Source organism: Rhineura floridana, chromosome 17 (assembly GCF_030035675.1).
Source record: "Rhineura floridana isolate rRhiFlo1 chromosome 17, rRhiFlo1.hap2, whole genome shotgun sequence".
NCBI classification, from domain to species: Eukaryota; Metazoa; Chordata; class Lepidosauria; order Squamata; family Rhineuridae; genus Rhineura; species Rhineura floridana.
This window is the reverse complement of record NC_084496.1, coordinates 11,854,859-11,877,176: the sequence shown is the minus strand read 5'-3', so window position 1 is coordinate 11,877,176 and position 22,318 is coordinate 11,854,859.

Below are 22,318 nucleotides of genomic sequence, written 5' to 3'. Positions count from 1 at the left end.
TTTGATAAGCCTCTGATGGCAAGTGTTAATCAGGCACATCATGTACAATATGCTCCTGTCCAGCCATCACTCCTCAGCCTTTAAGAAAAGGCCACAACTGCAAGGGGTTTCTGATTGTCCCAGGTGCGGGGCAGCACAGTGGAGAAGCAAGCCCCCTTGAAGCCGCACATGATGGAGTCAAGAAGCCTGAGCAGGAAGATGGAGGAGATACAAGCAGGGGCTTAAGTCAGTAAAGAGCGGGAAAAACTATGGAAACCAGTCCTGGGTAAATGTTGCAAAATGAAGCCAGGAGACGTGGGGAGGGGATGAGCCATCATGTACAATATGCTCCTGTCCAGCCATCACTCCTCAGCCTTTAAGAAAAGGCCACAACTGCAAGGGGTTTCTGATTGTCCCAGGTGCGGGGCAGCACAGTGGAGAAGCAAGCCCCCTTGAAGCCGCACATGATGGAGTCAAGAAGCCTGAGCAGGAAGATGGAGGAGATACAAGCAGGGGCTTAAGTCAGTAAAGAGCGGGAAAAACTATGGAAACCAGTCCTGGGTAAATGTTGCAAAATGAAGCCAGGAGACGTGGGGAGGGGATGAGCCATCATGTACAATATGCTCCTGTCCAGCCATCACTCCTCAGCCTTTAAGAAAAGGCCACAACTGCAAGGGGTTTCTGATTGTCCCAGGTGTGGGGCAGCACAGTGGAGAAGCAAGCCCCCTTGAAGCCGCACATGATGGAGTCAAGAAGCCTGAGCAGGAAGATGGAGGAGATACAAGCAGGGGCTTAAGTCTGTAAAGAGCGGGAAAAACTATGGAAACCAGTCCTGGGTAAATGTTGCAAAATGAAGCCAGGAGACGTGGGGAGGGGATGAGACAGTCCAAGAAGGGCTAGAGAGAGTAAACTAGCATTCATGCAGGTGCTAGCTCTGGGGGTTCATTCATTCCCCCAATAAATCTGCTTTCTTAGTCCTTCAAAGGGGAATCCTGGTGAGTTAGTGCACCTCAGTGGTAAATCACCCGCTTTGCATGCAGAAGGTCCCAGGTTCAACCCCTGGTATTTCCAGGTAGAGCTGGAAATGTTCCCCGGCCTGAAATCCTGGAGAGCTGTTGCCAGCCAGTGTAGACAGGCCTGAGCTAGATGGACCTTTAGTCTGACTCTGTATGTATGGCAGCTTCCTAAGGACAAAACCAGGCCTCGTGGAGGTGCGACTGAACGTTAACGTGACCTATGCAGTTTCTCAGCTTCTTAAAAAGGAACCCAGATCTGCTCCAAACAACAAGAGGTCTGCTCAGATACAAATGCAAAAGGAAACCGAGGGCAAGCCAACCCAACTTTAAGGTAAAAGCATTACATTTGATTCAGATATTTTGGGACGCAGGGCTCATGCCGGTCGCCTAGCTGCAGGAGGGAGGATCTGGCAAGCTTAGGAGGGTGACAAAAAGGGCCCCAAAGAGTGAGTTGGTGTCCAGGGAGACCCATTACTCTCCCTGAGGTTTACAGATTAAAGGTGAATTGAAGGGGTGAAATTAGATCTGTAAATTCTAACTAGAATTTAGAAGGGTAAAGCAATCTCGGTTTGAAAAAAATAACTGGAGATTTTTCTCAACCATAGCTGGCAACTCTAGTTGGTTGGCTGGCAGAGAAAGAAAGAGATTGCCTTCTGTGAAATGGGTGTGTGGGTGTGTGCTTGCTTTTTGTGAAATGGGGTTATGTAGATTCAAAGTAGTTTTGGACTCAGACCCCCCCCCACCCCGTGCCTTGTCCTCATTTTTCTTTTGAGGAAGTTACTTGTCTTCTAGTTACTTGATCCAATTTTGCCTTCTGTGAAAAGGGTGTTTTGTGTCTGGCTGTGCCCCCTCCCTCAGCAGCCATTTTTATGTTGGTGCCCTCAATGGTTTTCAAAATTCCAAACAGGCCCCAAAAGGTTAGGGACCTGTCTGCTACCTAGCTATATGTGACATCAATTGCTTGTTACCAGCTTAGGCTGATTTGGCAGCTCTGGGCCTTATCCAGAGAAATCTCGCCACAGCGATGCATGTTTTGGTTACGTTCAGGTTAGATTACTGCAACACGCTCTCCACAAGACTGTCCTTGAAGAGGGTTCAGAAACTGCACTGGCCACAGACTCCAGCTCCTAGAACACTTGTGGGCACCCAGATCATATTAGCCAGTGTGGTGTCATGTGAGGGTTTTGGATGAGCACAAGGGAAACCAGGGTTTGAATCCCTACTCAGCCACAGAGCTCACTGGGTGACCTTGGGCCAGTTAATGTCTCTCAGCTGAATCTATCTCACAGGGCTGTTGTGAAAATAAAATGGGGAGAGCCATGTACACTACTTTCAGCTCCGTGGACGAAAGGTGGGATATAAATGAAATAAATAAAATATTGGCTACCGATTCAGTTCCGGGCCCAATATAAAATGCTGGTTTTGGCCTTGCAAGCCCTAAATCCAGAGTAGGGTGTTTTTTTCCAGCCAGTAGGCCATATCTTTACCTCCTCCATGTTTTGGTGAGTTGCAATATCTATGTAGAAACTCCAGGTTTAGAGGCAGTGTACCTAAAGTCAGAATGCTATGTGTTGCAGGAGAAACACAGGAAGAAAGCTATTGTCTGCACACGCTGCTTATGTACCACTGTGGGAAACAGGATTGCTGGACAAGACGGAGCTTTGGTCTGACCCAGCACAAAGCCATGCCTAGCATCAGTATCTAGCCTCCTAGGGCAGCTGCCAGGGACCACCAGCTTGGTCTGTGTGCCAACATTTAAACGTCCCAGAATGCCCTGGAATGACATTGAGTTGGGAGCACCAAGGCATTGTGGGGAATTAAAATGGCAGATTTGGAGCATTGCTGTTGTCCGCACCCATTGCTAGGTACACATCAATGTAAGAGGGGGGTCCGCCAGAGGAGATGTTGCCCACGCCCCATGGGCTTGGGATATAACAAGGGAGGGCTCTTGTTATGTTCTTCAGCTGCTGTGTAAAGAAATGCTGTTTGATAGCTTTTAGCAGGCTCAGTTAAGAAACAAAAAAGCCCCTTGCCAAAAAGAGTGTGGGGGGGAGACAGGCACAGTGATCCATCTCGGGATGGATTGCTTGATCCCTCCTCTGCCAGCATGCTTGCTCACCTGCATGGAGTTCCTGCTCGCCTATGGCTACCAAGCTAGTACCTAAATACAAAGCTGCCCTTTTGGAATGTTGACGTGGAGCTTCCCTTGAGGACAGCAGCATTCCATGGCCATGAGTCTGTTAACGGCAGTTTGAAAAGTCAGGGTCATTTAAGAGCAGGGTTTGCAGACAGCAAGCCTAACCATGTCTACTCAGTAGTAAGTCCTATTGAATTCAGTCGGGCTTATTGCCGGGTAAGGAGGGTTAGGATTGCAGCCTTAGTCAAGAGTTGAATGAGGGAGGAAAAACAGAGATTTCAATGTGTAGCTTCAGGATTTACTGACAGTTATTAAAGCATATGAGCGAGGGTTGTTTGCTAATAACAATTTGGTTGGTGTTGGAGGCCTTACTATTGGGAGTTGCCCGGTTGGCATTAACCTATGACAGGGCCGCCTTAGTAGTGGTTCCTCATCTGAAGAATGCCCTCCCCAGTGATGTGCACCTATCTCCCTCATTATTGACTGTCAGGAAGAATTAAAAAATATTCTTGTTTACCTAGGCATTTGATGGCTGAAAAATACTGATCCGGGCAACTCTGCAATCATCAGGTGACAGAATGTGATGGTTTTTAACTGTTTCTATAATGTTTTTAATGATATTGTGCTATTGATATATTTGCTGCCCTCGACTCCTTTGGGAGGATGTGCAGGATATAAACTGAACTATTACTAATGTTATTATTATTAGTCTTTATTTTCCAACTGATTTTGTAGGTATTTGACAGCTGCTCTTTCTGCCCCTGCAGTAAAGTAACTCCCTGAGATTGCCCCTCTCAGCCAGTCATCTTCAACTCAGTCAATCGCCTTTCCTTTCTGTTTTACTTCTCGGGGAGGTCCTGCTGATCCTTGCTCAATAATGCAGTCATGTATCATAGAATCACAGAGTTGAAAGGGGCCTAAAAGGCCATTGAGCCCAACCCGTGCTCAATGCAGGAATCCAAGTGAAAGCATCCCCGACAGCTGACTGTCCCGCTGCCTCTTGAAGGCCTCCAGTGTTGGAGAGCCCACCACCTTCCTAGGTTATTGGTTCCATTGTCATACCTCTCTAACAGTTAGGAAGTTTTCCCTGATGTTCAGTTGAAATCTGGCTTCCTGCAGCTTGAGCCCATTATTCCGTGTCCTGCACTCTGGGATGATTGAGAAGAGATCCTGGCCCTCCTCTGTGTGGCAACCTTTTAAGTATTCGAAGAGTGATATATCTCCCCTCAGTCTTCTCTTTTCCAGGCTAAACATGCCCAGTTCTTTCAGTCTCTCCTCATAGGGCTTTGTTTCCAGTCCCCTGATCATCCTCGTTGCCCTCCTTTGAACCTGTTCCAGTTTGTCTGCATCCTTCTTGAAGTGCGCTGTCCAGCAGTGGACGCAGTATTCAAGATGAGGCCTAACCAGTGCCAAATAGAGGGGAACTGGTACTTTATGTGATTTGGAAACTATATTTCTGTTAATGCAGCCTAAAATAGCATTTGCCTTTTTCGCACAGGACGTCATCACAGTTGCTTCTTGAATGTGCTCATTTTTAACCGTGATGTTGAGGGACATGCGAGGTGTTGAGAATACAATCTGTGGAGCACCAAAGAAGGCAAGATCCCTCTTTCTTAAAGCTGAACCGATTGCTCTGAGGCTGTTGCAAAGAAAAGAGTTGGAAGGTTCCAAGGCACGTGATCGACTATTATTTGGGGCCAAACAATTCCACCACAACTGCCGAGACCTGTTTTACTTTTTTCCCTATAAGCCACCGGTTGTGGCCTGCCTTATTTATTGTATTTGTACCCCACTTTTCAGCCAAAAAGGCTCCAAGAGTTGCTTACATGCAATCAATCAGTACAAAACAGTCCCTTGCCTGCAGGCTTGCAATCTAAAAAGTATGACACACAAGGGGAAAGGGGCAGGGAGGGAAGAGGAAAAAAGCAAACTCAGGCACCAGTTCTTAAAGAGTAGTCCTTACATCAACCAGCTCTTATAGAAACAGTTCAGGGGCAGGTAGTGGCTGATGGAGCCGGCCTTTCAGCAGAGCTGATGGAATGAGCCCTGCTTTCAACCTCTCCCATTGAGGTGGCCTGGTGGAATGGCTGCTCCCAGATGACAGTTGAGGGAGAGGAGGCCTGATTGAGGCTTAGTTTCTCATTTTTGACAGGACAGATGTTTTAGCAGCGCCACAGATTGCCTTGGAAGCTGCTGTTTTCCCCAAACCATAGCCTCCTGTCCATCAGCTGACAGGGTGGTGGTGGGCATGGTCCAATCCTGCCAGCGTCTCCTTCGTCCACAGGGATTGTGCTGGCAAACCTAAATACAAAGCTGCCCTTTTGGAATGTTGACGTGGAGCTTCCCTTGAGGACAGCAGCATTCCATGGCTAAGCATCCTCTTCCTGCACAAGTCCTCTGCTTCCAATTTGACCTCTCACAATTGCTTTTGATTAAAAAAAAAAGCTGCATACACATCCAAGCACATTGCTTGCACCAAAGAATCCTGGGAACCAGGGCCGGCTCCAGGCATGCGGGGGCCCTTGAGTATCAGCTTGTCCTGGCCCCCGGCACATGTGCATGCATGCGTGCGGCCCCCAGCCCCCCGCACGTGGCCTCCCCTCCCCCCCACAGCCCCCCGCACGTGGCCTCCCCGCCCCCCACAGCGCCCCCACCTACCTGTCTCGTCTTTTACCATTGCCCTTAATGAAGATGGCGGCCGCGGTTTCCCTAAGGGGAATGAAGCCTCCGCCGCCATCTTTGTTGATGGCATACGTGCGTGCTACGCGCGCACATCTCTGCCATCAACTAAAATAGCGGCAGCGGCTTCAGTACCTTAGGGAAGCTGCGGCTGCCATCTTCATTAAGGGCAATACTAAAAAGCCAGCTGACAGGTAGGTGGGGAGTGTGGGGGGCACAGGGGTCGCGGAACGGGAGCGGAGGACCCCTCAGGGGCCCCTCAGAGGCTCCTGTAGCTCCAGGGCCATCGGGCAAGTGCCCCACCTAGCCACCCTTTAGAACCGGCCCTGGCCAGGGGTTGAAACCACCTTAAGGACTTGGCAACAAGGGTGGGGATCCCACACCGGCTCTGAACCATTTTCTTTTTGATGTGAAATTCAAGGAACCCTCTGATTTCCCCATCCATTTCTTTCAGGACAAAAGGGACCGACTTGGAGTCATCCAGAGAAGAAACGGCACCGAAGATTGCATTCAATTCAGGATGCTGACCGGTTGCAGAAGAGGATTTGGAAAACTTTTTTCCAATGCAACGAGGGTGGGGATCCCACACTGGCTCTGAACAATTTTTCCCCCCACATGATATTCAAGGATTTTTGAACTCTGGAGAATATTTATCTGTGCGAATGAAGGAAGAGGCTGGGCTTTGCCTCGCTGCGGGAAGCAAGGGGCTCTTTTGACCTTCAAATGCCTTTCAGGAAGCAACGGGACATCTGAAGGTTCGTGTTTCACTTTCATCAAGTTGGGGAGAGAGAAAAATCCGGCCCCCTGGGCCAAAAAGGTTCCCCACCCCTTACAGCTACAACATTCAGCCATCTCTGCCCCCCCGCCCTGAAGGATTCTCAAAAGCTTGCTTTCTTTATAGGGGCAAATAGCGGTTGGGTAGTTGCGAGTCAACCCAACCCCTGCCTTGTAGTCAGCTTCTTGACAACACTTGCCCATTTGGATCTCCCCTCCCCGTTCTGCACAAACAAGTATTTTCTGCTCATGCAACAGTACTTTTAGATCCCAGCTATAAATTTAAACACTGCCCCACTTAAGAGCCTAATCTGCTATTTCATTTGGTCTTTTTGTTTCTGTTCCTTCCTGTAAAAACATCAGCATTTATTTATTGAAAACATTTTTACCCAGCTTTTCAACCAAAAGTCCTCCAGAGCAGCTCACAAATGTTAATGACAAGACAGTCCCTGGCATCAAGCTAACATGACACAAAAGGAAAAGAGAGTGGTAGGGAAGAGGAAATGTTTGCAAAGCTTTTTTGGCAACTGGCAGAGTGGGGGAAATTTGACAAGTTTCCAATGATGGTGGGTAAGACATTCAATGTTTCAGGGGCAGGGCTGTGTATTCACCTTAATGCGTAGCATAACAAAGGTACCATTTAGAACATAAAACTCCATTTGATTGGCAAATTGCAGCAGACATTTCCCAGCAAAGTTAATGTGAGCGTCTTTAGATTCCCCTCTAACTTCTCATTACTGCTATAATATAGGAGACATTTGGGCACTTGATTCCCTATCTGAGCATCCAAATCTCCCACTACAATTGGAAACGCTGAAGGAAGCTTTTAAGTTTTTGCTCCAAAGAATAGCATTCCAGTTTGGACCAAGGTACCCCTTCTGAATACCAGGGGGTAAATACACATTGAACAAAATTAGGGACAATTGTAAAGCTGTAAATCTGAACACCGTTGCCCATAGTAACTTCTCACAAGGTTAGTTAACCTTATGCTTCAAAATATGACTTTTCTTGCCCTGAACTTGTCTCCAGGATTAGATGCGACTGGAGTCCTCCCCCCCCCCCCGCCGTGCAGCACAGACGTCATCTCTGCCTCTTCCTACCAGCTCTTGGTGCTTGTCCTGATGGCGACAGCTAAAGCCCCCACTTCTCCTGCTTTGATATTTGAGGCATCGAGCTGGAGTCATAGGCTGGCTTTTGAGCAGAGTTCCAAGTCAGCAATCTGGAAACAGGCAGGGCCAGGAACGAAAGGAACCCAACTCGAAGCCAAGGCGCCACTTTAGGCAGGCGAAAGGAAATCGGCCAACCTTTGAATGCTTCTTTCTCTTTAGGTACAGCAGAGCTGGAGAATGGCGATTGTGTCGAATCCTAACCAGTAGGCCACCAGGGACGAGGAGCTGGAGCATGGAGAAGAGGTCACTCTCCTGCACTGACCCACCTGCAGCTGCTAGAGGTGTGCGTTTATCATGTAGATGAGCTTCTCTGCCTGCGAAACTGTTGGATTAGTTTTAAGCTTAATAAAGATTAATTGTAAATTGTAAGGTCTGAGAAGGAAATGGAGGACAGCCAAAGGGACGGAGTGTGCCAATCCACCGCAAGGTTGGGGTGTTTGTGCAGAACTGGGAGGAAGGGAGGCCCGTGGAATAAGAAAGGTGGGGCACTGAGACCAAAGAACCCAGCAAGTGGAAGCCATACAAAGGGGTGTTGTACCCCACTTGTGATCAGGGCAGGATCCTTCTACACACATTTCTGTGAATTTTTTCAATCCTTTTCAGAAGAATTTTCAAGACTTAAAAAAATCACAAATTTAAGATGAGAAAAGTGAGACTCTGAGAGAACTTAGATTAACGGATGATTCCACTCCTCGTTCAGTGCCCTGTTGTTTCCCTCGTGCTGTTTGGTGCCCTTCATGCTGTTAGGCACCCATGGCCCTCTCTCTTCTCCTTCCTCAGGACGAACCTGCTTATCTATGTCTTGTCATTGGAAGTGCCAAATGAGGAAGCAGAGCCAGCTCAGCCATAACCCATTTACCAGCAGTGCTTGAATTTCAGTCTGTAATAAGATCAGCCAGTTGGCTTTGGGGACGGGAGGGGGAGGGAGAAGAAAAGGGGAAATGTGGGACACAGGATCAGACTGTAGAACCTCACTCAGCCCGACTTGACTGTGCCACTCTTCTTCAGGTATTTTCATCTGGAAGTGCAGGTGAATGACGTGATACAGATAAATCTCAACAAGATCACCAACCTCAAACATGACCTGGGCTGCACTGAGGAGATGGTCTACCAGTCTTATGAGAGATCCCGGGACATTTGGGTAAGGGAACCCCCATATCTAGAAGCCCAAGATGCATGGTGTCATTACGAAGGGCAGGGGGTAGGGCAATGGAGTAGGCTTTATGTTACTGGCCATGACAGAATGTGTGGTTGTTGAGCCCATGAGGAATATGGCAAATATCAGTGCATTTCTGGGGGAATGTCATCTTATTGTGATTGTAGGATGTCAGAAAGCTTCAGAGGATTCAAGTTAATATTAATTAGTGTATATACCTTAGAATGCTCTGTTAGAGGGAGGGGCACTGCTATGAAGCTTTTTGTAGAGTGATACCCAGGGGATGTTAGATTGATTCAAGCTATAGAGCCCCAGATCTGGTGGGCTTGGCTGTGGGTCAGGCCTGATCCTGACTCTGGTCCTGGGCTGGTGTCTGTTCTCTCTGCCTCCAATGCCAGTCCTTTGAGATGCCTCGGATGGCTAACTCTGGGGGAGAGGGAGCAAACACCAGTCCAGGCCCCTCCTCATCTTGGTGTGAGGCATAGCCCAGGCTTCTTCTTCTCGGGGGGGGGGAGGGATATCTCAGTACGCAAATATGTAAGAGAGGCATGGGGGGGGCTTGGGGCTCCCAACACCCCCTGTTGACTGTTCACAGGTCTTTGGGGAAATCCACCTCATCTTTCCTCCTCTATCCTGCCAGTTTAATGAAGCCTCCATTTTCGGCACAAATGAAAAGAACGATTATCCAGGGAATATTCTATTCAATCTATGAATTGATTGAATTTACTGAGGATGACAACGAGGTAAATTCTTTATTGTTCGATCATTTTTCTTGTGTTTTGATTTCTATATATCTCCTGAGAGTTTCCAGAACTGTTTATATACAACAGTTTTTTAAAAACTGTGCTCCACATTTAAAAGAAATTATGCCCTATTCAAACCCTCTGTATTTACAAGAAACATCAGGATTATTAATGAAAACAGATTAAACAAGAAATTTAAAACACAGTCAAAACTGCTGCTTACTAAAAAGAGAGAAGAGCATATCAATATCGATATGCTTGGATAGGTTTGCTTAACCAGAAATTATTTCAGCAGCCCCTGAAAGGAATACCACAAAGGCACCACTTGATGTCAATAGACAAAGTGTTCCAAAGAGTTGGTGTTGTGCTGCCACCCAAAAGAGCGATTTCCAAGCACAGGACAAGTATTAGGGAGCACTTCAGCCATGCCAGTTCCGCAGATGGAAGCCCTTGAGTGGACTCTGTTAGAGAAGATTGTTCTCGGTCTGGCCCCTCTCTCTGTTCTGCCAGGTTCCTTGAGTATCGCCGTTGCTAAAAAATTGATTGTCTTTCTTTTTTCTCCATTTTTGAATTGATGCTGAGGGGCCTCCTTTCGGAAGCCCCCTCCCTTGAAACTTTATCAAGCATAATTGAAGTAAGTGTGCTGGGAGGGTATGTTTCACTGAAGCAGAGCCTGGTAGGGAGGCATCACCCCCCTACACACCTTTTCTCAGTGGAATTACCCACCAGGCACCCCGCAGGCCCCTTCCCTCTCGGTAGGCAAGCTGAACACCCTGCCACACTGTGCCACATGTCTGGCAACATGCTGCAGAGTAGCCTTGAGCATGATGTGCAAGGCCAGGTACCCAAGCTTACTGGGTGGGGCACCCGGGGGAAGGCCCCAGTGCAGATTTTGGCCTGGGCCATGTCAGAGAAGGCAGTCCTTTCAGATGGGTTGGGATCTCCCTCGACTAGTGGGGGAAATGCCTTGGTGACTGGTGGTGGCAGCCTGTCTGGTCCCCTGATGCTGAGCTGCTCTTTCCTCCCACAGGACCTCCGCATTTACATGGAGGGAAAGGACAAAACAGAAAGGGACCTGGCAGCCAGTAGCCTCCAATGGCTGCTGGCCGAGGCACTCACATTCCCAGACCTGACCGTAAGTATCTCACCTTTCTGTGTTGATTTAGAATACTTGTACTCTATGGCCCCAAGAGGGTCTCAAAGCAGCTTACGAAAGCTGAGAGCCTTCCAGCCTGCTCTCTGGGACAGAACTAACAGGGTCTCCCTGTGGGACCAGAATGGGACCCAGATGATGGAGGTGGCATTCTTTGCCCTCTGTTTTGGGGCTGCCCTTCAACCTCCGCCCACGAGGCGGCAGAGCTCACAAAGGCTCTCTCCGGCAAGGAGTGGGACTGAGGAGCTGAATCTCCCTTAGTCCTGCTTTGGGGTACCCACACTTTGATTTTTGGGATTGGAAAAAGGACCTGATGCAGCGTTTTCTTCTCTCTACAGCTGGAGTCTGTGAGAACCATCATCCCTCCCGAGCTGTCCTGGCTCTGCTCCCGAACCAGTGAAGGTAAGATCTCCATCCTGGAAGCAGAGAGCCAAGCCACAGGCCTCACTTTCCACCCGAAAGACATCGCCTGTCGCTCATTAGGGCGTGAGCGTGTCCCAACTCTTAGCCATAACACCAGCTGACCTCTCAAATTGTGGGGTCTTGAAATTCCAGCCTTCCTGCCCCGAGGCCAAGAGAAATGGGGTGGGGTGGGGGGACAGGACTGAGTGGCAATTGCCATCTGCTGTGGTGATGCCCTCCCTCAATGGTGAAGACCAATGACTGTAGGAGGAGGGGACCAAATGATCTGAGAAGGGAGAGGATGATGGAGGTGGGTGAATGGCAGCCCCATTGACCCCAGCCAAGATATGGGCCCCCATCAGCTGCCCAAGCATACCGGAGACTGGCTCTGGATCTGCAAAGTCCAATAAAGTGGCCATAATTAAGACTCACTTCTTTTCCCTTCTTTCCAGAAGAGCTGGTGATAGAAGATCTGGAATAGAAAAAATCAAAATGCTTTCTGGACAGCGAGGGAGGGAGGTAGCACCGGTTGTTGCTTTGTGTATGTTCCTTGGACTGTTTTGTTGTAAGATATATCGTATTTTCACGTTTTAAATGTATCAATAAAGTCCGTTTTGACTGACTTTCCATTTGTCGTCATGTGTTGTACCAGATTACTTGTACCCCAATGCTGTTGTCTGCCGCCTTTCACAGTGGGGATGAACACTAATATATGGGGTGCTGGGGACCGGTTTGAGAGGGCCCTCGGCAAGGGGTTCTCCAGAGGGGACCAGAGATGCAGCCTTGCAGACCCTTCCTGACAGACTAACGGAGCAGGGGTGCTGCGTCCCAGCTGCAATGGTGCCTCTAAGAACGTCAGTGGCCAAAACAGAGGCAGTGGGCTTTGGCAGGGAGAGCGGCAGCAACACCTCTCAGGCCTGGCTGGCTTTGAGAGGAGGAGCACTAGGCAATCCAGCTGTCCTCTTACTTTGCCCACAGAATGGCTCTGGGCTAGGCATGGGGGAGAAATTCTATTCAGTTCGCATTTCGACCTGAATTTATGAAATCCACACTTTCCGAAACAACTTGAGAACTGAGCCATTTTTTGAAATTCGGTTATCCGAACACACACACAGAGAGAACTCTAAGTGGTTTACAAATGAGATGAAAATTATCAATAAAAGTTAAAAACATGTAATTAAAAACATTTTGTAAGCAAAACAGGCTAAAAATATTAAAACATATCCGCATCTATGTGTCTAAACGGGCTCACCGAAAGAAAGAAAAAAGTTTTAAGCGGATGCTGAAGAGAACAGAGCGAAGATGCCTGCTTAATGTAAAGGGGTGGGGAGTTCCAAAGAGTAGGTGCTGCCACACTCAAAGAATTGTTCCTTACAAGTGCGGAATGAGTATTATGTGGCGCCTCTAACAGTGCCTAAAACTGTGAAGGGCTTTATATAGCAATAATAACACCTTGAACTTGGCCCAGTAAGAAATCAATATCCAATGCCAGACCCCTGAACAGAGGTGTTATCTGTTGACGGCGTCTGACTCCTGGGCCAATAAATCAGACACATCGTTGGGAAGATGCATGAAGCGCACAGTCTGTTCCGTCAGCGTTTGCCACTGTACTCCATGCAAAATGAGAAGTGCCATGAAAACATCATGAAACACAATGAAACACACACATATTACACCAGAGTGCAGAAATAACTCTTCTATTAAGACTGGTAGATGAAAGAATAAAGGAAGTTAAGGTTGATTACTACAAAGAGGTAAATGCATACATGCTGAAGCAACCATGTGGCTCTGCACTCGGAGCCATTACTAACTAACTAACTAACAGAGCAGAGGGAGAGAAAGGAGGAAGGGGAGGAGCAAAGCTTACCAAAGCAATAAACACATAAGAAGAGGAATTAGGGAAGAATAGATTGCCTTTCTGTCACCCCCCACCCCACTGGTTCAGGACACTTGTAATATGTGTTGGTGCTTTACTCCCATTTTTGCCTGGCTGGAGTGTCCTTAAACTGTGATAGTGCCCCTTGCTTGCCTGGATGGAGCTCGGGGAGATGAGTGTGCGCTGTGGGTGTATATAAAAACCTCTGATTTTTACTGCACAAAGCTAAGAGTCACGTCTATTGCTTCTATAGGCTGAAAAAAGGTCCTCACCCCTGGTTTCAGAGGAGGAAAAAAACCCCTGATAACCACAGTAGCACACCAGAATGATAAAATAAGCTCAATCCGCACCCAGTGGAATTCCAAAGAAATTATCAAATGCCCTGTGAATGAGGCAGAGAAGAGCGTCTTGTCTTGCCAGAGAGAAAACCTTCTGAGAAAATGGTGGACCTCTTTCAGCACAGCACCAGTTCTCCCTCCCATCCCACCTGAGCTTAAGATCTGGGTCACGCTTTGCTGCTGAGGAATCGCCTGTGTTCGGTGGGGCCCAGGACGTTCTCACGCCCTCCCCGTTCATAGCCCCTTTCTCCGTTCAAAAAAGAGCATAGCGATTACATCTATTACATCTTATATCATAGGTGTGCGATAGAGCGTGTGGATATAGGCAGGGGAAGGTGGGCCATTAGGAGGAAGGGGGCACCACCCCACCATCCTCAGTCTGCCCTCAGCCAGCCCCCACCTGCCTGCCTTCTTCATTGCAACTTGTCCAGCGGGGAGCAACTGCCTGTCAATTACCAGTGATGTCTCAGTGATTTGAGACCTTTGTAGAACTCAGCAGGGAGGAGGATGGGGCCAAAACTAGAATGTGTTGGCTCTGCCAGTCATTGGCTCTGCCTCCACTTCCTGTTGGGCTCCCTGCTTTCCGCCCCACCAGTCCCAATGGGCACGAGAAGCCACTGGATAGAGGTCTGTTGCCCACAGTGTGTATGTATTTACAGGTGGTAAATGTGTAATAAACAAATAAAAAAGCCCAATATGTTTTAGCAAGATGTGTTTTTAACACACTTTTTTAAAACAGGGAAAGTGTTTGCAGAAGGATGAGTTTTGACAGGTAAAGAATAAATAAAGCTGGCTTTTAAAAAATCAAATCCTGTGTTGCTTAGTGCTTTGGGACCATTACAAAGGTGTTTCCAATTGCCACAGTTTCCTTCTGCCATTCACTTTTGATCTCATCACCTTGGTTTATTTTGAGGAATTATTTCTGTAGCAGCAGGACAGGGAGGGTGTGCTGGGCCATTTCCAATTGTTTCCTTCTTCCGTGCTTCCGTCGTTTGCAGGATAAAAATCCATCATCAATGCACTGAGGCAGACGATAAACGTTTCCTCTCCTTTTCGTATGTGCGTGCATGCATCTATGCATTGAAACTTACAAGCAACAGTGCTGTTGGCAGGTGGGAGCCATCATGACGAGAACTGAGAGGTTTAAGTAAGACAGGATCATTTCTCCTTCCCCATTAAAATTTCTCATTTGTTTTGAGATGCGTCTTCTGAATAGCTGAAACAAATTCTCCATGGAAGCTGTTCTTACTCTATTTAATTAGCCGCATTTTATGAAATGCACACAAGGAACAGGAGCAGTTGAAGCTGATGCTGAGCCAACATTTCTTGGAAGATGTTTTGTGTCTGAAAAAACTTCTGAGGTTTCTCTTTTTCTTCATCTCCCCTCTTCAGGACACTTTGAGGGTTTCCCCCCAAATATTGTCCACCATTTCTTTTTCTGCGTGTGCATGTGACTACTGATGCCAGATAATGGGGGTCACCAATGTGGCACCCTCAGGCATCAGCCTGCCTGTCTGAACCCGTTAGGGTGCCCATGGAAGGTCTCAGTAAATATTCCTTCAAAAATCCACAATGCACTAGAGATGGTTTGCTCTTCCTGCTCAGTGTCTGTTTGCACTTGCTCTCCTGAACACACGTCCTTAAACACACACACAGTTCATGGGACATCCAACCTCCTTGCCATTCTGAACAGATGAGGACCAAGAACTGTTGTCAAAGCAAGCTCAGTGGTGGCTGATGCAGAGGCCTTTTCCTCCATTGAATGGGCTGCTGGTGGACCTGCACCATTTTGTGATTCTTTCTCTTCTCAGCCCTTTTCAGTGAGGCAATTGTTATGTCATTCACATGGCCCAGCAGCTGCTGAGACAGAGTGAGAGAGATCCTTCCCCACAATTGTTTGCACATTTGGAAGGCCATCCCAAGAGACTACACCAATGGCTCTTAGCCACAATGGTTATGTTCCGCCTCTGATGTCGGGGGCAGTGTGCCTCTGAGTATCAGTTGATGAGAATAGCAAGTGGGGAGAGTGCTGTTATCCTCAGGTCCTCTTTTCAGACTTCCCATCAGCATGTAGGGACAGGATGCGGGACCAGATGGGCACATGGCCTGATCCAGCAGGGCTCCTCTGAAGTTAAGTAATGAGTAACTGAGTAGAGTTCAGGCATAGCGAACTCACCCATAAAGGATTTTGGAACTGTTGTTGATCGCAAGCTGAAAATAAGCCAGCAGTGCAATGTGGCTACAAAAAGGCAAATGCTACTTTAGGCTGCATTAACAGAAGTATAGTTTCCAAATCACGTGAAGTATTAGTTCCCCACTCTTCGGCACTGATTAGGCCTCACTGCGAGTGCTGCATCCAGTTCTGGACTCTTCACTTTAGGAAGGATGCAGACAAACTGGAACAAGTTGAGAGGAGAGCTATGAGGATGATCAGGGGACTGGAAACAAAGCCCTATGAGAAGAGACTGAAAGGACTGGGCATGATTAGTGCTGAGAAGAGAATGAGAGGAGTTATGATAGCACTCTTCAAGTCTTTGAAAGGCTGTCACACAGAGGAGGGCCAGGATCTCTTCTCAATTGTCCCAGTGTGCAGAACATAAAATAATAAGCTAAAGTTACAGGAAGTCAGATTTCAACTGAACATCAGGAAAACCTTCCCAACTAGAGTGGTACAACAATGGAACCAATTACCTAGAGAGGTCGTGGACTCTCCAAAACTGGAGGCCTTCAAGAAGCAGCTGGACAGCCACCTGTTGGGTATGCTTTAAGCTTGATTCCTTCCGTGAGTTGGACTCAATTAACTTATAGGCCCCTTCCAACTCTACTATTCTATGATTCTATGCAGTTGCTGTCCCCAAAACATCCCAGCGCAGTGGTTGCTAGGGGCAAGAAGAGTTGAAGCAGCCACCTGGCCAAAGAGTGGCAGAGTCCACTAGTGTGATGCCTGAGGGCTCGCAAACTTAGACATGTTGCATGAGTTCTCCATGAGGCAGTGAGTACGGGCAGCATGCATTTCTGGCCTATTGAAGGTCAACTCAGCCAAGGTTCAAGAAGGAGCTGCTTGGGAGCAAACTGAATACAAAGGCTTGGCCCTGGTAAGAACATTAAAAGATCTTGCTGGATCGAGCCAGTGGTCCATCTCATCCAGCATCCTGTTCTCACAGGAGCCAATCAGATGCCCTAATGGGAAGCATGCAAGCAGGAGCACAAGAGCACTCTCCCCTCCAGTAGTTTGCAGAAAATGACACTTGGAAGCATGCTGCCTCCAGCTATGGAGGCCTAGCATAGCCATCATGACTAGTAAGAATTGATAGTCATTATCCATGAATCTGTCTAAACCTCTTTCAGATGCCATCCAAGATGGCGGCCATCACTGCCTCTTGGGGGAGTGAACTGCATAGTTTCACTATGCACTATTTGAAGAAGTCCTTTCTTTTGTCTGTTCTGAATCTTCCAACATTCAGCTTCATTGGATGCCCCTAAATTCTAGTGTTATGAGAGAGGGAGAAAAACTTTTCTCTATCCACTTTCTCCATGCCTTGCATCATTTTATGCAGGTGGGTAGGTGGGTGGTGGAGCAGATCCTTCTTCTCAGCCAGACCTGATGTCCTTCTCGGAGCAATAAGTGACAGGGGTCAAGCCTCTTGGAATATTTTTGGGGGACCTAAAGTTCTGTCCTCTCCCACAAAGGGCCATAGCTCAGTGATAGAACATCTGCTATGCATGCAGAAGGTCCCAAATTCAATCCCTGATGAGATCTCCTGGTAGGGCTGGGAAAGACTCCCTTCCTGAAACCCTCAGGAGATGCTGCCAGTCAGCATGGACAACACAGACCTAGATGGCCCAGTGGTCTCATTCAGTATTCTTATTCTTATGCTCCTATGAAGATCAGTGGCCAAGTGCGTAAAGGGAGATTATATCACAAGCACTGGTCCTCTTCTTGCTGAGAATGAGGTGGCCACACAGAGACCTTTGCTTACCTCATAGGCTGGAGGAAACCAGGGGAAGAGCAGAGCATGACATAATAAAAGGGGCTTTCTCAAGGTCAAGTGCTATTCCAGAGGTGGGTGGGGGCAGGGCCAGAAAGGGTTCCTGGACTGTCTGTCAGGCAGAGCACTCCAAACATCCCATGAGTCCATCACACTGGAGGAGGTGGGATGAGGCAGAGGTGACATTCTACCTGCATGGCAGGGAGGCTCCATTCCTGTGCAGGTCCCAACTCCACCTACTAAAGACACAGGTTGGGGAAGGCTGTTGCCAGCAGTATCCTCTGTGGCAAGAGCGAGTGTAAAGCCCTCAAATGGGGTGTTTTGGAGATGGGATGGGGGAGAGGAGCGGATCCTGTTCCACCCCAGTGAGCTGCAATTTGTGGGGCCATTTCTGGGCTAATCTGGGCCCATTTGCTGCACCAACCCTGAATCTGGCTAGTGAGGTTGCAGATCTTCTATTTGCTATGTTAAATAAATATAACCTTTCTACCATTTCATTCCCTCTCAAGTCTTCTTTATAGGTGTGGGGGCAATCAACATGTTTTGTGATGCCATTTCTGGTCCTTCGACAGCCTGTGAATATTCCACACCTTGCTGCTGTCTGCAGCATCTCCTTGCTGCCTGCATTCTTTTCTTAATCTAATGCATTGTCGGTGCTCCACTCTTGTGGTTTAATGGCCTGAAAGGTTCCTTGCCTCTGAAACATTTATGAGCTGACTCAGACCACATTTAGTTCACCGTTGTCTTATGCACACAATATCAGCAGCTCTTTTAAAAAGGAAAACAGAGGTTCATTCATTTCTTCTATGCCTCTTTTGCAAGCATGTAAGCAACTCTCAGAGAGACCTGGATGTACTGGAAGTGACAACATGACAGTCAGCTCAGTTCTGACTTCCCAATTCCATAGTAGTTGGCTTTTCTGTTCACATAACTTATAATCAGGACTCCAAGCTTTTCACTGCTTGAATTGATAAATTAATCAAATTAAAGTAGGGGTGGGAGATCTTTTTCAGCCTGACTCCTGAAGAAATCTTCCAGGGGCCACATAGAATGGTGGGTGGGGCCAGAGGCAAAAGTGGGTGTAGCCATGGATGGTGCAGACTCTTCCTTTTTTTAAAGTGTAAATCAGAGATTTATACACACACACACGCACACCTCTCTCTCCATCTAGGCCAGCAGGAGCCATTGTCACAATTCAAGGGCACATTCCAGCCAGGCGAAAGCACTTAACAGGAACAGGGGAGAAAATTTGATTCAGTTCGCATTTAAAAGTGAACTTACCAAATTCACACTTTCCAAAACAATATGCAACTGAAATACAGCCATCTTCAAAATTCACACTTCTCCAAATTTTGCAGTGGAGTTCCCCAGCCAAGCGATAGGTACAAAAGTGCATATACTTGAAATAGGGCACAAAAAATGCATTATATTAGGGGAACTTGCTTGCAAAAAACGTGCACAGTAGTCAAACCTGCATACAAAGATGAAATGAATGGATCAAAGTTAGGGAGCAATCTACAGAAAGCCAGTGTAAAGTATGCCAAGTCCAAACCCTGTTCAGGAACAAGGCTATTGACTGGCAGTGAGGAAACCACCCTTTCCAATAGAAGTTGACTTACGCCACACTTTTTGCTGGGGTAAGCTCCACCGTGTTAGGATCCAGCTTAAGTCTCCCCCCCTTCCCAGACCTGCTGCTGCCACCATGCCCCTCCACGCCCCTTTCTGGGGGGACTTACGCAGCCTCGGCTCAGCGGGCTTCAACTGAGCCAGAGTTTACCAGGCTGAACCAGAGATCCTCAGATCCTGATGCGCTCATCCTGGCGTATCTTGGGTTTGGACTGTTCCCTTAGTCATGGTCATTAATTTTAGTTGGTCTACCCAGAGCAGAACTTGCACTGGATACAACCCTGACGAATTTCCAGCATATGTTCACTAGGGATGGAGTTCGCTGTTTGGTTCTGGCCCATATTTTGGTCTTCGCAACTGGCTTGTGGTGCTGACCCACAACATTTCCCCTCTGAATTTTTCCCCTATTTCCGATCAGCTTGTAATAGCTAACAAAATTCCTAATGCTGTTGGCATCTTTCTACTGATGGTCTCTTGAGTTTTCTATTTAAATTTAAATTAGGCAGATCATCGCAGGTCAATTCTGCCTCTTGCCTCAGGTTACTAAGGTGCTGACCAAAGATGTTAATGGCGATTGATATCACCTCATTGAGACGGAACTTCAACGGAATACACATCACAGCACTTCAGAGCAAAGCTGTTCACGTTGTCAAATTCACCCTGGATTTGTTTTTGGAAAAAACTGGCATAGCTGACAGTCACAAGCATTAGTCAAACCTGATCCAAAGAGATACAGGATATTTACAGATTCTGACAGAATTTGGTCACAGATCTGAAAACGCCAAAATTTGCCCCCATCTCTGATGTTCACACACAGCCAATACATGCCTCTACTCTTTAGTTTCTTTGAGGGCAGGGCTTATTTATTTATTTATTTATTATACTTGTGTACTGCCCCATAGCCGAGAATGCTGGATATTGACAGAGTATGATAGCCCTGTCAAACCTCTCCTGCTCCCCTATAGCCCTAAGACTAAAAGTTTCCTCTAGCAAAGAATGTTCCCTTTGTTTCACCAAACTCTCTGTGCCAAAGTATAAGAGAGCATTTTTTTCTGGCTAGGGTTCATGCCATGCCCTCTGCGATGATGAAAGGCCACTTCCAAGGCACACCTCATGATCAGAGAAGGTGTCTGGGTGGTTCTGGTGCTGTGGAGTCTATACTACCCATGCTTTTGTACTGTAATTTTTATAAGGGTGCGAGGGACAGGCTGCTGCATCCTGTTTGGAAAGGTTTCCTGGTTTAGCAGATGGAGCTCTTATGAAAGTCTGCTTAAACTGTAATAGTCCCTTTAAATGTCTGATTAGCAGTTTATAGAGCAACTGGTTTTAATGTTTGTTCCGTTATGATGATGATGATGATGATGATGATGATGCCCCACCCTTCACCATCAGGCCCCAGTTTAAAATGTAATATTAAAAACAATTAAAACAAATTATAATCACAGGAAAAGGGTCAGGCTCTACTACATTTAGGCAAGCAGGAATATTTATATAATTTCCTAGCATAATGTTCTCACTTCTTTTAAAAATTATTTCTTACAATTAATTTTAATTTTAAGTTTTTAAGTGATCTCACTTCCATACAGAATACACTACAGACACAAACTCCCCCATCACCCAGAATGGCATATGGCTTTCCTAGGGAAAAAAATGAAATTTGTCTGGAGGAGGCTTCTCAGACATGATGTTTTCAACCCCAGTTAATTGGTGATTCAGAGTTTTCAAACTGACAAGACATGGCAGGTGGAAAACCCACATGGCCACCCAGCAGCTGTGACCTATTACTCTTTAACAAGGATTATATAAATCTCTCTGAAAAATGGAATGATATCCATTTCAGCCACCTTACAGATGTTAAAGTACATGGGTTACTTATTTTGCAATTAGAAGGAAAAAATGTACCCCGTGAGGTTGGGGTGGGGTTGCACTATTTTTCTCTCCAGAATGCTGAACGATAGTATATGCAAGAGAAAGAAATTCTTTAGATTCTCTGAAACCTGAAAAACATTGTTAAAACAAAGCAAAACAAAACTCTGCTTCCAAATGTGGCTCTTTCCCCTGGTTTTGGAAGCAGCAAGACCAAACTTCTTGCTAGGCAAAGAGTGGGGCCAGGCAAAGACAGAGGGAGGGGGAGACTAGGGGCATGGCCAGCACCCTGGGGCCATAGGCCCCTCCTTAGGGTGTGAGGGTAGAGCTCCCATCCCGCGATCCATGGCCGCATTGGCTCCCACCCCCCCATACAACCACATAGGTCTGGGTGATGATCCCACCTTTGGCTCCACCTGTCAGGTTCCCACCTGCTTGTGGCTACCGCCTTTCACTAGGCACCACCTCAGGACACCACCAGTCAGGATCGTTGTTTTTATTTTTTCTCACTCCGCTCTAGCACAGATCTCTCAAGATCCCACTGCTAGGCAGCACCACCAGCCACTCCCTGCAAACAATACTGCTAGAAACTTTGCCTTAGTCTCCCTATGGCTTGTTCCTTTGTGTGTGGGTGCCCTTGCTGTCCACAACCCCCCTGTATCTTTGTCTATAAAGCATACAATCCTGGGTTGCTCTGGATACTTGACGATGTTACAATATCTCCCTTCACCGCTGCCACCATTTATTCGATACTGTTTCCCTCCAGCCTCGGTAATTACCCTGCCCTCCCTTCTGGTCTGTATATCCCCAGCCAAGGATCAGGCTCTTGGTAAACCAATAAAAGTATTTATTTGATAACACCAGGAAATGACAAGATTACTTTAGGAATGTTTAACAAGCGTATGGTTTCATATAGTGTCACTCTTATGTTTCCAGTTATATATATTCTGTCCAAACATCAGCCTAACAGAATCCAAACCTCCCTCAGAACTCTGTCAACTCAATCCCAACTGCCTCCCACTTCAACTCCTTTCCAACCACTCTCCTCTCAACTGCCCCCAACCGACCTCCCCAACTCAACTGTCATCCTCTCATTCATACCTTCAGCCATTCAAACCCTCAGCCAATCATCATCCAACATTCTCCCGCATTCTAGCCCATGTACTCCCCCTCTTACTCAATTCACTTACCATATATCCTTATATAAACCCGCACTTACCGTATTTACAGTTTTTAACATATAAGGACATCATAGCCTGCAACACCCCCTGCATGCCCCACCTACCTCTCCCATTGTAGTAAATGCTGTGTGCGCTGCATGCGCACATCTGCCATCACCCAAGATGGTGGCAGAGCATCAGCCCCTTAGCGAAGCCCCTGCTGCCATCTTGGTTGATAGCAGGCATGCACACCCA